Source organism: Lathyrus oleraceus, chromosome 1 (assembly GCF_024323335.1).
Source record: "Lathyrus oleraceus cultivar Zhongwan6 chromosome 1, CAAS_Psat_ZW6_1.0, whole genome shotgun sequence".
NCBI classification, from domain to species: Eukaryota; Viridiplantae; Streptophyta; class Magnoliopsida; order Fabales; family Fabaceae; genus Lathyrus; species Lathyrus oleraceus.
This window is the reverse complement of record NC_066579.1, coordinates 410,113,409-410,133,849: the sequence shown is the minus strand read 5'-3', so window position 1 is coordinate 410,133,849 and position 20,441 is coordinate 410,113,409. Positions and strand designations below refer to the sequence as shown.

The following is a 20,441-nucleotide window of genomic DNA, read 5'->3' as shown; positions in this document are numbered from 1 at the left end:
TTAATGTCTGGACAAGTATTCAGTGAGTGTTGCATGAAGGTCATGAAAGAGGAGAGCATCAAAGCTACGACACACGCTGTAACAGTGTTTGACCGTCAAAGACAAAATTTCAGCGTCCAGGAAACAATGGGCAACAGCGACGGGAGACCAAACTTAGCCTACGCGGTTAAACTACACAGAAGTTGGTGCGATTGTGGAAAATTCCAGGCCTTCCGCATACCTTGCTCCCATGTCATTGCAGCATGCGCTTATACTCGTCAAGACGCTTACACCCATTTATCTGATGTGTACAAGGCAAACACCATCATGAACGTATATAGTCAAAGCTTTTCAGTACTACCAATGGAGGATTACTGGCCTCCATATGAAGGAGATATTGTTTGGCACAATGAAGAGATGCGTAGAAAGAAGAAAGGAAGGCCAAACAGCACACGTATCAGAACAGAGATGGATTCCACAGATAAAATGATAAGATTATGTAGTATCTGTCGTCAACCAGGACACAACAAAAATAACTGTCCCAATCAAGGAGCATCATCTAGATCTTAAGATTTTTGTAACATTTTATCTAGACCTTAAGCTTTTTGTAACATTTTATCTTGCTCTTATGCTTTTTGTAACATTGTATTTCTGTAACAATCAATCAATATATATCATTAAGTTCTTGTTACAACGAATTTCATAACCAACATCAGTACAAAACATCTGAAAACATAAATAATTCTAACTGATTACAACAATCAAATTAATGTCGTCTCGACCAAACATCATTTCCCTAGCATCCTTATCAGTCTTCATTCGCACCCAACCAAAGATACTGTCAAGTCTCTCAATACTTCTGATTTTTTCCCCTTCTGGTATTTTCCCGTCTAACCATCGAACCAGCTCCCTCTTCAGTTGATCTAACGTGGTGATGTTCCAAAACAGCATCAGCAATTGAGGTTTGTCTCTCGCATAAATCACCTTACCGTATCGGCGACGAACACCAAACATGATAGGCAAATGATTATATGAGTTGTGGAACAATAGGTCACACAACGCATCTATTTATAAGACAAAAAAGGCATTTTATGAGGGACTCGCCAATTGAGTTGGCGCCTTCTTTTAAAACATACACATAGGCGCCAATTGGATTGGCTAGGGCACCTACCCTAGCCTAGGGCACCTGCCCTAGCCTAGGGCACCTGCCCTAGCCAATCCAACTGGCGCCTCCATTCAAGTTTTAACAACAGTCGCCATATGAGCAACTTTCATGTTCATCAAAAATCCATTTGAAACTTGGAAGCTCATCATTCATTTCAAAACATTATAGATCATTTTGACAGAAACCCTAATTTTAGGTCAACTTCGCAGGGACCTAACTCACTCATTTTTAATTATTTTGAGGTGGGACAAAGTGCATTAGAAAATTTAAGATGTCTACTTCAAATGTTATGTTGGACAAAATTTCATAACTCTAAAAGAAACACATGAAATAATGCAAGACATTATAGGTCAGATTACAGTTGAAACCCTAATTTTGGGTCAAGTTCGCAAGGACCTACCTCACTCATTTTTAATTATTTTGAGGTGGGACCAAATGCATTGGAAAATTTAATATGTCTACTTCAAATGTTATGTTGGACAAAATTTCATAACTCTAAAAGAAACACATGAAATAATGCAAGACATTATAGGTCAGATTACAGTTGAAAAACTCAGAAGTCCAACTTCAACTGCCCATAACTTTCTCATAAAAAATCCAAATGATGCAAAATTTATATCCAAATTCATTGTCTTGAGAAGATCTACAACTTTCATGTCGAAGGTTTTTTCATTTGAGGCTTTTTTAAGGGAGTCGCCAATTGGATTGGCGCCTCCTCTTAAAAAATACACATAGGCGCCAATTGGATTGGCTAGGGCAGGTGCCCTAGCCAATCCAATTGGCGCCTCCTTGTAATTTTTAAGAGGGGTCGCCAATCCAATTGGCGCCTCCTCCTAAAAGTGGGGTAGATTGGGAAATTTTTTGAAACCTGGGTTATTTTGGGAAAATAATTGAAAATGTGGGGTATATTGGTAAAAAATCCGATTCTGGTTCTGTATTTATGTCCTCTTCGAATGTTATCAATTCATCGTTATGGCATGCTCGTCTAGGACACGTACATTATAAAAGAATGCATGAAATGTCTAAAGATGATTTAATTCCTGTTTTTGATAAAAATGTAGAAAATTGTAAAACTTGCATGTTAACAAAGATCACTAGGCAACCTTTTAAAAGTATAACAAGGAAATCTGTCATTCTTGAGTTGATACATAGTGATTTATGTGATTTGCATGCTACTCCATCATTAGGACATAAAAAATATTTTGTCACTTTCATAGATGATGCATCTAGATTCTGCTATGTTTATTTGCTGCACGCTAAGGACGAATCCTTAGATAAATTCAAAATTTATAAAACTGAAGTTGAAGTGCAACAGAATGTGTTGATTAAAACATTACGTACAGATAGAGGTGGTGAATATTATGATCCTGTATTTTTCCAATCCGTAGGAATCATTCATGAGACTACGGCACCTTATACACCTCAACAAAATGGTGTGGCTGAAAGGAAAAATAGAGTGCTTAAGGAAATGGTGAATGTCATGTTATCTTACTCTGGTTTGAGTGAAGGGTTTTGGGGAGAAGCTATGTTAACGGCTTGCTATTTGTTAAATAGGGTTCCTAATAAAAGGAACAAGACTACCCCATATGAACTTTGGTATAAGAAACGACCCAACTTAACATTTCTACGTGTTTGGGGTTGTAGGGCCGTGGTTAGACTCCCGGACCCAAAAAGGAAAACTTTGGGTGAAAAGGGTGTAGCTTGCATCTTTGTTGGATATGCTGAACACTCCAAGGCCTATAGGTTTTATGTTATAGAACCTAATGACTCGATTTCTATTAACACGATTATAGAATCGAGAGATGCCACATTTGATGAGAATTGTTTCTCTTCTATACCTAGACCAAAGGACTCTATACCTAATTCAGATGAATCTCTAAGGGATGATCATTCAAATGATGTGCCAAGTGAGACACTTGAACCCCGTAGGAGCAAAAGAGCTAGAAAATCTAGATCTTATGGATCTGATTTTCAACTATATTTAGTTGAGGGATCAAAGGATCAGATTGACACTTAATACTATTATTGCTATAGTATAGAGGAGGATCCAAGAACGTATGATGAAGCTGTGAAATCTCGAGATTCTGCTTTTTGGAAAGAAGCAATTGACGAAGAGATTGGTTCTATCATGGAAAATAATACTTGGGTATTATCTGATTTACCACCAGGTTGCAAACCATTGGGTTGCAAATGGATCTTAAAAAAGAAGATGAAAGTCGATGGTACAATTGACAAGTTTAAGGCTAGATTAGTTATCCAAGGCTTCAGACAAAAGGAAGGGATTGATTATTTCGATACATATGCTCATGTTGCCCGTATCACTACTATTAGATTGTTGATTGCCTTGGCGGCTATTCATAATCTAGTGATTCATCAAATGGATGTCAAAACAGCATTTTTGAATGGTGATTTGGAGGAAGAAGTGTATATGAAGCAACCTGAAGGATTTGTAATGCCTGGTAATGAGCATAAAGTGTGTAAGCTAGTTAAGTCGTTGTATGGGCTGAAACAAGCTCTGAAGCAGTGGCATCAAAAGTTTGATGAGGTTGTTTTGTCTAATGGTTTCATTCTAAACCAAGATGACAAATGTGTATATAGCAAATTTGATACTTCCGGTAAAGGAGTTTTCATTTGTTTATATGTTGATGACATGTTGATCTTTGGCACCGACCAAAATCAAGTTGATAAAACGAAGAATTTCTTGTCATCAAAGTTCTCCATGAAGGATATGGGAGAAGCGAACGTTATTCTTGGTATTAAGATTAAACGGGAGAATAAGGGGATTGTAATTACACAATCTCATTACATTGAGAAAATACTCAAGAAGTTCAATTATGAAAGTTGTTCTCCAGTAAGTACTCCCATGGATCCGGGAGAAAAGCTTATGCCAAATACAGGTAAACCTGTGGATCAACTCGAATATTCAAAAGCTATAGGCTCTTTGATGTATGCTATGATTAGCACTAGACAGGATATTGCTTATGCGGTTGGAAAGTTGAGCAGATTTACTAGTAATCCTCGTAGACATCATTGGCATGCGATAACTAGGGTATTCAAGTACTTGAAGGGTACAATGAATTATGGATTGTCATATATGGATTTCCTTCGGTGTTAGAGGGATATTCGGATGCTAGTTGGATAAATAATGCTGAAGATTCATCCTCTACAAGTGGATGGGTGTTCTTGCTTGGGGGAGGTGCCATCTCATGGGCTTCCAAGAAGCAAACATGTATAACTGGTTCCACAATGGAATCTGAGTTTGTAGCATTAGCTGCTGCTGGTAAAGAAGCGGAATGGCTAAGGAATTTGGTATATGAGATTCCGATATGGCCTAAACCGATATCACCAATTTCTATCCGTTGTGATAGTACTGCCACATTGGCTAAAGCTTATAGTCAAATATACAATGGAAAGTCTAGACATTTGGGTGTTAGACATAGTATGATTAGGGAATTAATCATGAATGGGGTGATATCTATTGAGTTTGTTCGGTCGCAACAAAACTTAGCTGACCACTTGACGAAGGGGTTAGCTAGAGACTTAGTGAAGAAGTCAGTAATTGGGATGGGATTAAAGTCCATTTAAATCTATTAGCTATGGTATACCCAATTCCCTTCTAATACAACATTAGAAGCATAATTCAATATGGAAAGATCATAGTTAGAGATTGGAGCAATTGTGTTTATCTTCCCAAGGTATGTGCTCAGACCTGCAAGTGATGGCTAGGTTGAATTATATCTTCTTAATGGTTCTTTTGGAAAATTGCAAATGTAGGTGCAAGATTAAAAGAATCACCTATGTGAGCATGAAGTTTTTCCACTTCAAGAAGCTCGGACTTGGCTTCCTATATGCTTATTAATGGATAAGGACACATGGCTTGTAAAGTGTCAAGTATGAATAGTAGAGTATTGTAAGAAACATATGTGTACTATATCTTCAGACACTCAAATGGATTGACGGGTTCAATCGCTATGACACCCCGATTTTCGAGTATTTGGAATGTGTATTTGTACTAAGATGAAAATTCAATCGCAAGACATTTTCATTTATGCATTTGTTTGATCGTTATACATGTGTGTTATACCCTTGTATATATTATTGTATATACTGAGTAAATCAAGGATTACACTAAAATGGGGGGGATTTGTTGGTGATTTTAGTATCATCAATGTATTTTAGTAGTAATGTGATTTACTATAGGCCGATGCAATTATGCGTTAAAGCTTGGAAACGAGTTAGGGGTAGTGCGGAGTGCACGCTCGTCGAGCCAACGTATAATTGAATGCGAATAATTGAAACGGGGTTCCAAGGGGCGAAACCCCTGGCGGGGTGCGGGGCAGCGCCCCGTTCGAAATTTTCTTTTGAACAGTTGAACCCTTTCCCAACCGACGTAACCGTTTCTGAACAGTTGCGTCTTTTCGATTTCTGTTATTGATCTCCTATATAAGGAGTCATTTGGCCTCAGTTTAAAAAAAACATAACGAAACCAAACTTTCTCTCTACATTCCTGAACATTTCTCTTTGCCAGAAACAAATTGTTCTTCAAGAATTATCCCCACAAAGATTTCGTGAACTCAGGCAAGAATAGGGTCGAAATACTTTGTTCGGAAAGTGTACGAACACGATTCTTCGAAGTTATCCAGGATTATCATACCCAATTCTCTAACAAAAACTAAATAAAAAAAACTGAGGACTTACTTGACTTTTTCTCAGTCGTTTAAGCGCCATGGGCAATTGGAACCGTTTAAAGGAATTTGACACTTTAATTGGCATTTTTCATTCTAACCTGAAGGTGGCAAAAGATCTTCTGGTATTCAATCTATGCCACTGCATCAGATATTTGTATAAAAACCTTTAAAAAAAAACTATAGACCAATAGCAGACAGAACCAAATAAGTAAAAATACCATTTGCATACAAATTAGCAGTTGATTATAGTAAGCAAAAGCAAATTGTCTTTAAGATAAGAGATTACATTTCAACATTAGGTTTAATGCATCCTTTTGTGCCTTAATTTAATTTAATATTTCACTTTAATTTTTTGATTAAATAATGTTACATGGTAGTTTGAGAGTCCCTCAAACTGTTCCGTTCCATTAGTCTATTTGATCATTTCCATTAAACGCCGGTACACGTGATAATTCTTAATGGACTTTATTTTAGAATTTTTCTTTTTAATACCAAACCTTACAATTTTTAAAAATAAAAACATGTTTCTCTTTCCTTTCCAAAATCCTAGCAGCTACCTTCTTTTCCTTTCGCTTCACTCCCCTCCTTTATTTTCCACTGTTTCCTTCTTAACACCTTCTTTCATCTTCCTTTATTTTTATAAAAGCCACGTAACGAGGGAATTAACACTTTGTTTCATCTTCCTTTATTCTATGATTTTTTGTTTGGATTTTAATAAAATTGTTGATGAGAAATGTTTGTACACTACATTTATGCTTCTACAGACATGAAGCATTTGAACAATTTTCTTTAAAGAGTTGATGAAACTAACAAAAACCTTCACTTCAATAATGTTCGCATCACACTTTAGGAGTTCAAAATTTTTACAGAAATAAATGTGTTAGTTCGGCTACCGTCTTTGCCTCACCTGTGATTTGTGTTGTTGTGGTCATTTTAATAAAAAAATTATTTTGATAAATTTTTATACTGAACTGCATTTTATTTTTTATTGGACATGTTGTTCTGTATTGTATGTTTATATTTAAAAATGAATAGGGACATGAAAATATATAAATAGTTTTGTTACATTGTTTTGTGTTAGGTTTATTTATATGTTGCTTTGAAGAAACATTAACTGAATGTGTTTTATTGCAATGCATATATACTACAAATATTGAAAATAAGCGGATTGAATTATTTGAGGAGCCCATGAAGATTACATAGAAGAGAACAATGGTTGCTTACAAAGTATATTTGCAGTCATACTACAAGAAAATTATTAAGAATAGTGAGAAATTTTGAATGTATTTGTTGTATTTTTTATGAAAACTTGATTTTTTATTAAAAAAAATAGATTTCTAATGAAAGAAGGAGAATTAATATATATATTGTATACACATTATTAACAATTTGTGGGGGGTTTTAACCCCCTAAAACAAAATTCTAAAGTTTAAATAAAATATCAATTTTTTAAAGAAATTTGGTAACTCAATATTGTACCACTTTCCTAGTTGTCATATCATGTTGGCAAAAGTTAACGTTTTTTTCAGAAAAATTAACGGAAGAAACCAATAATGCTAACAAAACAGTTTTCAATAGACCAAAGTGTAAAAAAATTTAATTAAGGTACTAAAGCGAAACATTAAATTAAGTTAAGGAACTTGGTGATTAATTAATTATGTCAAAATTTTAAGTAGACTATAGTATGTCAGGCCAACAATCACAATATAAAACATCCACAGTAAAACAAATAATATTTCTCTGAATCAACTTATATCAAAATTTCCTACATGACAAAGTGCCATAACAGGAACACCTAAGACCCTTCAAAGCAACATCTGTTTCAGACGAACCCCTAGATTGCAGCCATAATTTGGCTGTTTCATTGGTTGTTAAAAACCAGTCAGTATCAATATCCTTTTTGAACGGAGCATCATCTTCCTTCATATATGATTCAACTACATTGGCTGAAAAGTTGTTTTTCTGAGTCGCGTATGAATGCCAAGTACTAATGGAAACTCCTTCACTGATTCCAAAGCTTTAGACAATTCATTTATCCAAACTTGTAAGGTGTTGGTGCACAAGGTGATAAAGATGAACAATGAACAAGAGAAAGAAGAGACAATAATAACAAACTTCCACTACTCAAAACGGTTACTTAGAAAAAATGCACACGCACTGCAAAAGGAATAATTTGTCCATACCACCCACTTGCTTAAGTACAAGTGAAACTTAATGAAACTACTAAAATACCCTATAACAAATTTTATCTACAAGTTTATGAAAATATGAATTAATTATAACAACATCCCTTAATTCATATTCAACTTAACCTAAACTAACAACATCAATTCCACCCCTCAAGCGGAGAAATTGATCAGTCTTGATCGTCTTTGTCAGAATACTTTCCAGCTGCTTCTGAGTGCTACAATGCAGAACTTCTATCACTCCATTCTGAACCTGATTTATCAAAAAATGATACTTAGTCTCAATATGCATGTTTCTCCCATGCAACACTGAGTTCTTGGTAAGATTGATTGCAGACTTGTTATCAATCATCAACTTCAGAGGCTTGTTTACATTGATCTTCAGATTCTACAGTAAATTCAGAAGCCATACAGTTTGATACTTAGTCTCAATATGCATGTTTCTCCCATGCAACACTGAGTTCTTGGTAAGATTGATTGCAAACTTGTTATCAATCATCAACTTCAGAGGCTTGTTTACCTTGATCTTCAGATCCTACAGCAAATTCAGAAGCCATACAGTTTGACATGCAGTCAGAACACCTGCAATATATTATGCTTCATAGGTTGATAAAACAACAACTGGTTGCTTCTTGGAACACCAAGAAATAAGACTTCCCGTAAAGTTAAACAAGTACCCAAAAGTACTTCTTTTGTCAACTCTGTCTTCACACCAATCAAAATCTGAGTAACTCAAAAATTCTGAGTCAATTTCAGCATTAGAAGGGAACAAAACTTCATATTTCAGAGTTCCCTTTATATATCTTAGAATTCTGGCAGCAACTTGGTAATGAGACCACTTCGGTTTACTCATAAACCTACTCACCATTCCAATTGCATAACAAATATCAGGTCTGGTATTACACAAATACCTTAGAGAACCTATCAACTACTTGAACATTATCACATTTACATCATCACCATCAGAATCAAAATCCAATTTCTGATTTGTATTAGCAGGTGTGACAACAACTTTACAATTCAACAGTTCAAACCTCTTTAGAAGCTCAAGTTCATATTGCAGCTGATGTAAAATTATGTCTTTCTCAGAGTACATAATCTTCATCCCTAGAAAATAAATCATATTTCCTAGATCAATCATATCAAACTCATTCATTAGCTCCTTCTTGAACTTAGTTATCTCATGTTCACAACTTCTTGTTAGCAATATGTGATCAACATACAGACACACTAGAATCATATTGCCTTCAGAAGTATGTTGAACATAGACATCATACTCCATCTCACATTTCTGAAATTCCCGTTTCTTGAAAAATGAATCAATTTCTAGATTCTAAGCTCTAGGGGCTTGCTTCAGTCCATACAAAGCTTTGTGACACATAAACCTCTTCTTCTAATGGACCGTTTAGAAATGTATATTTCACGTCTAAATGCATCAAAGGACAATTCCTGTTAGCTGCAATCGCAATCACCAGCCTGATTATTTCATGTCTTGCTACAGGCGTAAACACTTTAAAGTAATCTAACTTAGGTTTCTGCAAGAAACCTCTCACAACTAACCTTGCTTTGTGTTTTCCAATTGATCCATCTGGCTTTAGCTTAACCTTATAAACCCATCTCACGTTGATGGCTTTCTTGTTCTTTGGAAGTTATGTCAGCTTCCAAGTCTTGTTTCTCTCTATGGCATCAAATTCTTCTTTCATGGCCTTCAGCCAGATTTTCTGCTTGAGAGCTTCTTCCGTACTCGCGGGTTCAGAGTCTACTAACATGGCACACTGAATAACTCCCCCTTTAGAATCTACTTCAGTATCTTACAACATGTCAAACTCTGCAAACTTTCTCAGAATGTTTTTGATTTTTTGTGGCCTCTGAACTTGTTCATAACCTTCTGATTCTAGAACAGTATTAGATGTTGGAACTCCAGAAGCATTGACATCAAAAGCATGACCACCTTCAGAATCTGGAATATTCCCATAATCTAGACTACCACTAGAATCTGAATCACCATCAGAATCTGGAATACCAGAATCTGAATCTGAATCAGATTCTTCCTTAGAATCAATCTCACCTTCTGATTCTGACTCACTCTCAGAATCATTTTCAGGCTCTGACTCATCTTCAAAATTAGAATCAACATCTTCAGAAGTTAACTTTGCACCGGAGTTTGATCGACACTTGCTCCAATCCCATACTTCTGACTCTTTCACAACAACATCTCTGTTGGATTTAACCTTATTAGTTAATGGACAGTAAAGCTTATAAGCACCTATATTATGATACCCCACCAGTAATATCACCTTGATTCTATCATCCAATTTCTTTCTAGTAGCATCTAGAACGTGTTTATAACAGACATAACCAAATACTCTAAAATGAGTCCCACTTTGCTTATCTCCAGTCCGCCTCTTAAAAGGAAAAATTTCCTTTAGCTTCTTGGTTGGACACCTGTTGAGCACATATGTTGCAATGGCAACAGCTTCTCCCCACAAAGTGTTAGGAAGCTTCTTCTCCTTCAGCATGATCCTTGTTATATCAAGCAAAGTTTGGTTTCTCCTTTCAGTAAGACCATTGTGTTAAGGAGTATATGGAGCAGTCACTTCATGCTCAATTACATTCTCCTCACAAAACTTCTTGAACTCTGTAGAGTTATACCCACCTCCACCATCTGTTTTAAGAATCTTCAGAGTCTGACCACTTTGTTTCTCAACCTTGATTCTGAGTTTCTTAAATTCAGCAAACACCCCGTGTTTGAACTTTATAAGGGATACCCATGTTATCCTTATTCCCTCCTAATGAAGGTTTAGAAAATGGTCCACACACATTACAATGCGCTACTCCCAAAACATGTTTTGCTCTTGGAGCTTCTTCTGATGCAAATGGTAGTCTTGGTTGCTTCCCTTTCATGCACACATTGCATGGTTTTTCTGGTTTCTTAATTGCAGGAATTTCACGTACCAGTTTCTTTGAATTCAGATGCCCTAAGCTTCTGGAGTTCAAATGACCAAATCTTTTGTGCCACAACTCACTTTCCTTCATAACACTAGTTGTGGTAAGGCATTCAGAGTCTGCAGTTTTAACATTCACCTTAAATGTTCTATTCCTTCCCTATTTTAACTCCATAATTAGCTTCTGTTTACAGTCATACAACTTCAAAATATTTTCTTTCATGGTAATTGAGAATCCTTTTTCAATTAATTGACCTACACTCATCAGATTGCTCTTCATGCCGGGAACATACCATACGTTCTGAATTAACACAAATTTTCCATTATTCAGAATCACTCTAACATTCCTCATTCCTTCAGCATTCAGATACTTATCATCATCACATCTGATTTTGGTCATCTTCCCAGAGTCAAAACCAACCAACCATTTCTTATTTCCAGTAAGATGGTTACTAGTGTCCATATACCATCAGTCTTCTAGAGACGCACTATCTGAATCATAAGCCATTAATATCACATGTTCATCATCAGAACTTCTAGATATATTCTCTTCTTCTAATTTTCTCTCCTTGTTTGACCAACAATCTGCAACGAAGTGGTCAAACTTCTTACAACAGTAACATTGGACTTTTCTCTTGTCATACTTATCATTTCCCTTCTGACTCCCATAAGTTGAGGTTTCTGACTTCTGAGACCTACCATGTCTTTTCTTGGCTTCTGACTAAGACTTCTTATGGTCTTTATTGACAAAATAAGCTTTCAGAGTTTGCTCTACCTCTCTCTTAGAGGTTCTTTCAATCAGATGCAACTCTTGCGCCTCTAGACTACTTTGCAGCTCTTCTATTCTCATGATGCTCAGATCCTTAGAATGTTCAATTGCTACAATGATGTAATCAAACTGAGGAGTAAGAGATCTAAGTACCTTTTTAATGATACTTTCTTTAGAGAGATTTTCTCCACACGACTTCATCTTATTTGTGATCAGAATCACTCTAGAGATGTAGTCAAGTACCTTCTCATTATTCTTCATGCTGAGATTCCCATACTGCTTACATAGAGACTGAAGCTTCACCTTCATCACTAATACATCATCGTCGTAGCACCGTACCAGTGTGTCCCACGAAGCCTTCATTATCGTCGAATCAACGATTTTCTCAAACACGTTCACATCCACACACAGATGGATGTACAACAGATCCTTCTGATCCTTCTTCCTCAAATCACACTGAGCATTTCTCTATGCATATGTTGCATTTTCTGGAAGTGAAACCTGAACGTAATTGTTGTTGATGAGATCAAGAACATCTTGAGCTTCAAATAACACACGCGTCTGAATCATCCAACGATTCTAGTTCTTTTTATCAAACACTAGAAGCTTGGTGCTCAGATTGTTTCAGTTCATCTTCAACCTTGTGGAATACACTCAGATCTCACCTAAACACAGTGTTTCACAATCCCGCAGAATCAATATATGTGATTTAGTTATGATTTTGATCATAAATTCAACACGAATTCTCCAAACAAAAACCAACCACACAATGCCTCACCGTTTCACTCGTGTTTTCTATGATGTTTCCCTGTGGATCTGAACCGGAGCTCTATATACCAATTCTTGGTGCACGAGGTGATAAAGATGAACAATGAACAAGAGAAAGAAGAGATAATAATAACAAACTTCCACTACTCAAAATGGTTATGCAGAAAAAATGCACATGCACATTGCAAAAGGAATAATTTATTCACACCACTCACTTGCTTAAGTACAAGTGGGACTTAATGAAAATACTAAAATACCCTTTAACAACTTTATCTACAAGTTTATGAAAATATGAATTAATTCTAACATAAGATTGTTAGATAAGTTCCAGTTGAGAGACTCTTTACTTGCAAAGCTTATACCTAGTTTAGATCTTATCTCTATAAATGTATATATCTCAAGAGTATGTACCAAGTTGAGAAGCTCTCGGGAACTTCTAGGTTAACACAAAGATAAATTAAATTGTTGCACACAGACTTATTTATAACATAGTCGTCAATTGAATTAAAAAGTTCGGATTCTTCCTTCCTAAAATCTACACCACCCTCATTCTCTTCCACTAAATATCTAACTAGAAAACCAAGCTTTGGATTATCCTTCTCAATACAAACTGTTAATTTACCATGTTCTTGTTTTGGTATTTGTGTCATAACATGCAAAAGACAATCACACAAGCGATTATCAGGACTAATGCCTAAATCCAAAAGTTGATTAAAGATCCTCACAACATCATCAGTTCGTTTTGCTTTTCCATAGGAACCAGCAAGAGATGTCAGAACTAAAATATTAGGCTAAAATCCACAACCTATCATTTCATTCAACATAGCTTCAGCCTAAAAAAAATTCCTAATTTCCCATACATCTTAATCAGGGCCGAGAATGCTACGTTATCAATATTACTTTTCTCCTTCTTTGCACGATCATAAAATCTCAAAGCTACACCAACTTCACCAATACGTGCATAAAAAGTAATCATACCCTGTAAAAACTTATTATCATGCTCACATTCAAACAAAGACATCATCTCAAACCACTCCACAACCTTATGATGCATAAAGTACAATACATCACAACTAATCATGAGTCAAGAAATTTGGCTAGTCTCAATAGACATGAAAAGTTTAAAAGGTGTATGGATTTGGGGTTTTGGGGATTGACCAAGATGGTTGTTTTTTATAAAGGCGAAGACTTTGAATGTGGGTGGTGTAGTTTATTGTGTTAGCTATTCTGTTGAGATTTTGTTATAGTTTGTTATTTTAATCGATCTGAAATAACAAACTATAGTTTTTGTTATTTTTGTTATAACATTTGGATCTTCTTCTTGTCCAAAATATTAATCGATCTCTTCCAATCATGGCTACCAGTAAAAAATTGAAACAATTGATGACGATGATTTGTCCACCAACACCATCCTCCTCAAAGACCCATCAACGAACCCTCAAAGCTCTTATTACTTACATCCTAGTGAAAACCCAAGAGCGATTATTTTAGCATTGTTGCTTGATGACCATAACTACCATAATTGGAGTAAATCAATGCAACTTGCTTTAACATTCAAGAACAAGTTATCTTTCATCAACAGAATCCTAACAAAACCCATGTCACCTGACCCTAGAATCCTAACCACAACAGAATCTTGTTATAACATATGCACTCAAATATTGATCATGGGCCATATCTCAAGCATCAATCGTGTTTTCTCGCTCATTGTCCAACCAGAGGTATTTGCCCTTCAGTCTTCCATCCTTGTATGAGATGTATATAAATGTTAAGTACATATGACTCAATCAAGTTTTCGACACTAAATCACATATTCGATAGAGATGTGATTTGATGACTTGAAGACGTTTTTGACAACAATAACAATTTTAAGGAGTTTGATAGCCAAAATCGCGTGGAAGAAAATTAGAAAGAAAAAAAGCCATGTAACGAGATACGTGTCAGAATTTGAAGAGATAATCGTTGTTGGCATTTGATATTGTACATAGTATATAAGTAGATTTTGATTATGTAATAAAGGTTCGCATTTCATTTTATTATCTTTAGAATTCAGACATCTGAGTCACTGAGATAAAGAATTTGTGAGAAATGTATGAATTTGCGTCTCATTCTTAATTCAAGCATTTTTTATCCAGTTGCTTTATCATTATTCATTTCTTTATTTGTTTTGTCCATTTAAGCACTCCTTCATTTGTTTTCTGAATATTTATGCTGTTCCTTTTCAATTGGTTGCATTATGGAAAACAACATGGAGTAATTTTCAAGTTGTTTTTGGTGTAGAAGGGACACATGTGAAACACGATGTTCTAATATGTGTGTTGTAACATCTGATCTCTGACAACAGACATATATTTTTGCAATTTTGGTTCAGAATTATCTAATCCAAGATTCACTCTACAAAGAATATTTATATTTTATGAAGAATAGTTAATCTGGATGTCCTGGTGCAACATGTGGAACACAATATTCCAGCATGTGTGCAGTGCAACATTTGGCCCTAGTCAGCAGGCTTTGATGGATGTTATTGGGTGCATAATTTCTGATTGAAATTCAATCATATTTGTTGTAGATTATTTAGTAATGTTTGTTTGATTTGTTTGATAAATTTTGAAGATCAAATCAGATTTAAATTCGAAATTAAAATATAACAAATCATATCTTTTGTTAGAGACTTATGGAGAAAATCAAATCCAACTATTATTTTGTACGAATTTAATTAAAATGTCCAAGGAGAAAAACCCATAATACATTGCTATATAAGATTACTCAATTCTCATGTTTGTCAAGAGTTTTTGTGCACTAGATTAAATTCCAAGTGCCTATGGTTTGTGACTCCTTTGTTTCTTGTATTCCACGCTAATGCAATCATAAGAATTAGTGTTGGATATATTTGTGTACATCATTCTATGTTTCAGTAACTTGCTATAGTTGTTGGTATGTCTTAGTTGAATTGTAAATTCAACAATCAATAGAGTTGTTATTAAAGTTGATCACTAGGGGTTAGTGATTGAGGGAAAGTGTGATGGACTCTCATATTTAGGGGGGGGGGTCCTAAATAGAAAGTCACTAGGATTAAAAAAATATGTAATATCCAGTGTTTCCTTAAATACTCAAATTCATATTAGTTGAGATCAACTGAGTTTCTATGTGCTCTAAAAGTTAACAGTTGGTACAATTAGAGTAATTAGTGAATTAAGATTGACTTAATTAATATTCTTTGAGACCGACCTTTTATTAATAGGTACAAGAAGGGACATTATGATAACATTAATAATGGATCAATTTCTCTGGTAGAGAAAATATTATAATGTATTGTTACTTAAAAATATCTTCTAGTACCATCATTCAATTCCAACCACACAAATCTGTCTCTCTCTATCTCTCTCTCTCTCTCTCTCTCTCTCTCTCTCTATATATATATATATATATATATATATATATATATATATATATATATATATATATCTTTATGACCATATATTTTCCACCACATGTTATCATCTCTTTTCATATCTCTCATTATCCAACATATCAGTAACAAAGGAATTGAGAAAAGAAGAAAAGAAACTTGGGAAGAAAACTTTGGAAAGAAGAGAAGAAGAAACTTGGAGGAACAATGAGCTTGGATGCATCTCATCTCAAATCTCTCTTCATATTTCTCTAAGGTGGGTTCTATTTAGTACTTTTGTTAGAATTGAAACTAGGGTTTATGTTGAGAACATATAATAGATGATAATGATTGATGATATAAAGATACATGTTCTACCTTAATCATGAAAGTTGATATGAACAAATGAATCACTCATGCTTTGCTATGGTTATTGTGTTCTTCATATCATATAATGTTTTTGTTGTTATTATGATCATGTATATCATAAACTTGAAGAATCATGAAGTGCATATGTTGTTTGTGTGTTTTGTGTTTGTGGCTATTAGAATGGTTGAACAAGGGATGGTTTGGAAGGAAAGGAGGTTAGAAACGTGTTTTTAAGGGAGAAAGACATGGACCAATCGATTGGTATTGGGCTCCATTCCAGGTTAATCAATTGTACGAGCTCTCTGACTTTTAAAGAATTGAAATATTTCAACAACCAATCGATTGACATCCATATACAATTGATTGGTCTTTTTTTTAAGAAAATGGAAACATGAACACAACAAATCGATTGGACTTCCCTAACCAACCGATTGGCTTATGCATTTTTGTTTCATATCTTGATTCTGGATGATTCTTTAATGTACTATAACAACTACTAAACACAAGCCATGATGTATATGAATTTAATCAATAATAATTGAGAGAAATACATGATGAACAAAGTGAGTTAACCTAGTGTTCTAATTAGGTTAGGAAGATTAGATACATGACTTAGGTTACATGAATAACTTAGACGGTGATGCTTGTACGATATGGTACCTAGGTGAGTATCATGATGAGTGATTCCCATACTTTGGAATGATATGCATTGTATGGAACATGTAGTGAGGGTATGATATTAGGGTGAATATGATCACCTTGTGGTTGTCAAATACAATCACATTGCATTTTCTTTAGTCACGTAATTAGAAACAACCTCATTATTGTGTCGTCCCATGTTGTGATACTTATATAAAGTAAGAATTAAGATCTACGCACCAATAATTCACATCAATCAAATGGGTTAGAGTCCCATAAAGCGGTGGACCTCAAAATGGGTCAGAGCCCCATACAAGGAAAATGCTCGAAATGGGTTTGGAGTCCCATAGGGAGCGGCAATTCTTTAAGTGGGTTGTTATCACTTAGAATCTGAAATCCACAAGAAATTTGAAGTATGATACAACAATCTGTGACCCGTGTCAATAATCCTAGACGTAGGTTTGACCGGGGAAAGATACCTTGGTATGGTTTCCGATTAGTGATTGTTTGAGTAACATGAACTTAAGAGGCATGTTTCCATACATTGCAAGATTTTCCGTTACTTAAGTCTTATTTCCCCTTTTGAATTGAGTTAGGAATTGATTGGAAACCCTATAGAGCTGAGTGGGCCCATAAGATAGGGAATCCACAGGGATTATCATCTCACCCAATGAATGTTATTATTTTTCACGAAGTTCCGTGCAAGTGAAAGAAAAGGACAAGATGACTTGATGTCCTTGACTAATCGATATTTTTGATGGCATTTTCGCTGTGTAGATATCTATTTTGAGATCATTCAGAGAATGATCTAGCTCCTAGTTTTATTTTTAGGAACCTTTGTATATATTGTGCCATAGTTGTAGTTCATTTGGGCATGTAAATATGTACATTGCTGCCGATACACTTATGTATTTCAGTACCAGTATTACACTATGTATGATATGTAATTCTAGACATGTATTATATATGGGTGTTCCAATTGGTATCAGAGCAGGTTGAGTCCTCGACCTATCCATGAAATATTATGAGTTATTCTTTTTGCCTCATATGTGTATTGTCATTATTGTTCTCGATGTCATATTCATAGTATTGAGCCTGATCAACTTAATTATATTTGCATGACGTTTAGGATCATGGATGACAGTCGCAGAGGTCCTGGTAGGCCTAGAACTCAGAATTCATACCCAGAAACAGTAGTTGGGAGTGATGGTGTACAATGCCCTCAATTTGTGCAACAGATGCAGCAACAACAAAACCAATTCATGTAGCAAATGATGCAACAATTGAACGGTGGTCTTCACCCTCAAGTGATTCCACTAGAAGCTACAGGTGGTAGTTTCTGAGATTTCTTTCGCATGAATCCTCCTAAATTTTATGGTGGACTAGATCTTGTGAAAGTTCATTGTCGCTATCAGGGTTACAATAACGAAACGGGGAAATAGAGTCGCCACCAAAATTTATTTATTCCTATAGAAGGAAAGGGGAAATAGTTGATAAAACCCTCAGGGAAAGGAGATGCACACGGGAGGTGCAATACGGATAAAGAATCGGTCTCGCAACCGAGATTGGGTTCAGAAGTTGGTTATACAAAGGGAAGGTATTAGCACCCCTTACGTTCATGGTATTCCATGGGAACTATTTAAGTTGTCTACGTGTGTGGGTATTTATATCGTTTATTGTTTAATTTTCAAAAGGGTGTGAAAGAATGAGGTTTTGGGTTTTTATTATTGTGCTCGCCAAGGATTGTGGCACTTGTGCCTACGTAGCATTCATCGGGTGTTGAAGAATCAGAGCTCCGTAGTTCGGAGTAAAAAATGTTTGTGGGTTGATTGATTTTACCTTTGAGAAAAGGGTTTTCGGAGTGATGCCTTAAGGTGAAAAAATGAGTTTGATGGGTTGTGTTGGTTTTACCTTGAAAAAGGATTTATGAAATAGAGATGTTTGTGATTAGATTGCACTAAAGTCTAGAGGCGGAGGCAAATATTCTACACAAACAAGCCAAGCGTCTTGTGTCTAAAATAATCAGAGTAAGGATATGAATGCTCCATTCTTACTCATTCTCCACCACTTAAGGCTCATGGCGCACAATACTAATCGTATTTTTATTGTTTTTTAAGTTTAATTATGAAAATGTCACTTGATGTTGGATCAAGGGTTTGTTGATTTGATTATGAAATTGGTGACGGATAAAGAATATACAAAGTAACCAAGCAAGGAAAGATTGGAGATGAAGGGTGTTAGTGGGGAGGAGTTAAGGTGAGTTAATGGGTCTCGGAAGTTGAAAGAGTGGGAAAACGTGGGGGGTTGCATGTTAAAAACGATGTTTTGGGGTTTCTGAGGTTTGTGGCGAACACCATAGGGCTGTGGCGAACGCCACGAACCTTAAATATGAAAATATCGCTTTAGCCCTCTAGCGAACACCGTGAGGGTTGTGGCGAACGCCACAAGCTTCAGAAACGTGTTTTATGTTTTATTGCTCAGGAGAAAAAGGCAAATTTTGGTTGTTAATTATTTTTAACGGCTTCTGAGTGATGAATTGCTGCTTAATGGAACACGTAGCCTTAAAAAAATAATCAATCAAACTAATAAGATAATACAAACATATAAACTAAATATAAAATGACATTAATAAAGTTGAAATATTCACTATGTTTTACGTCGGTAGCTCGATGGCTCAGAAGTGTAAGTACTCATGGTGGTTCTTTCGAGGATGAATCCTCGGCCAAACTTTTAATTATCCTCGATTTCCATGGCTAATTATCAAGCCATCTCTCATATCCATCACATTTTCTTTTGTTTCTTCTTCTGCGAGGTAGTTTATCCTTCTGAACTTGTGGTGATGGTTCTAGCTCTATCCTGAGAACTAGCTTTTCAGGTTTGGGTTCAATTTTTTCATCCACCACCTCAAAGTATAACTTGCCCCTCTTAATACTAATGAGTTCCCAAGTTTCATGGTCTTCTAATTTTCTCTTCTTATTCAGGATCTCAAACAAAGGTGCATTGGTGTGGATATTTTTCAATAGATCCTCATACCTTTCAGATTTGGAGTCTACCTTCACTTCCACAGACCTTCGCGGGAAAGGAATCGGTGATTTATAGGGAAGAGGAACAACACATAGTGCTTCCTTCCCTACCTCTTCGACAACCTCCCTTTCGGGTGGTGTTGGTGTATCTTTCTCAATCTCTACTCTTTTCTCTGAACCCTCCTCATTATCACTCTCCTTAGGATTTTCGATAGATTTTTCACTGATGGTTTTTACAACTGTTGGTGTAAGCCCTAAAGGCCAATACTTTTGGTACTTGTATCGAATTATTTATTAATAATAAAAGGTTTTTCCTTTATTATGTTTGTCTAATAAAGTCCCTAGAATAGATAGTCCGTTTAATGTATCAAGTGTGACTTAATCATGAGATCACATTAAACATAAGGACACTATTCTTAAAGTATCCGTAGTCGAGCTTTATTGTGAAGTGGGATAACATTAAAGCATTAAGACTATTATGTATATAAACTGATGATCACATCTCATGGATCATGGATAAGG

At 35.5% G+C, this 20,441-nt stretch overlaps 1 pseudogene; it reads right to left on the bottom strand.

Annotated features, from left to right (window-relative positions):
- Positions 1–7,577: 7,577 nt before the first annotated feature.
- Positions 7,578–13,581, bottom strand: LOC127112153 (pentatricopeptide repeat-containing protein At4g16390, chloroplastic-like; annotated as a pseudogene).
- Between the last annotated feature and the right edge of the window lie 6,860 nt (positions 13,582–20,441).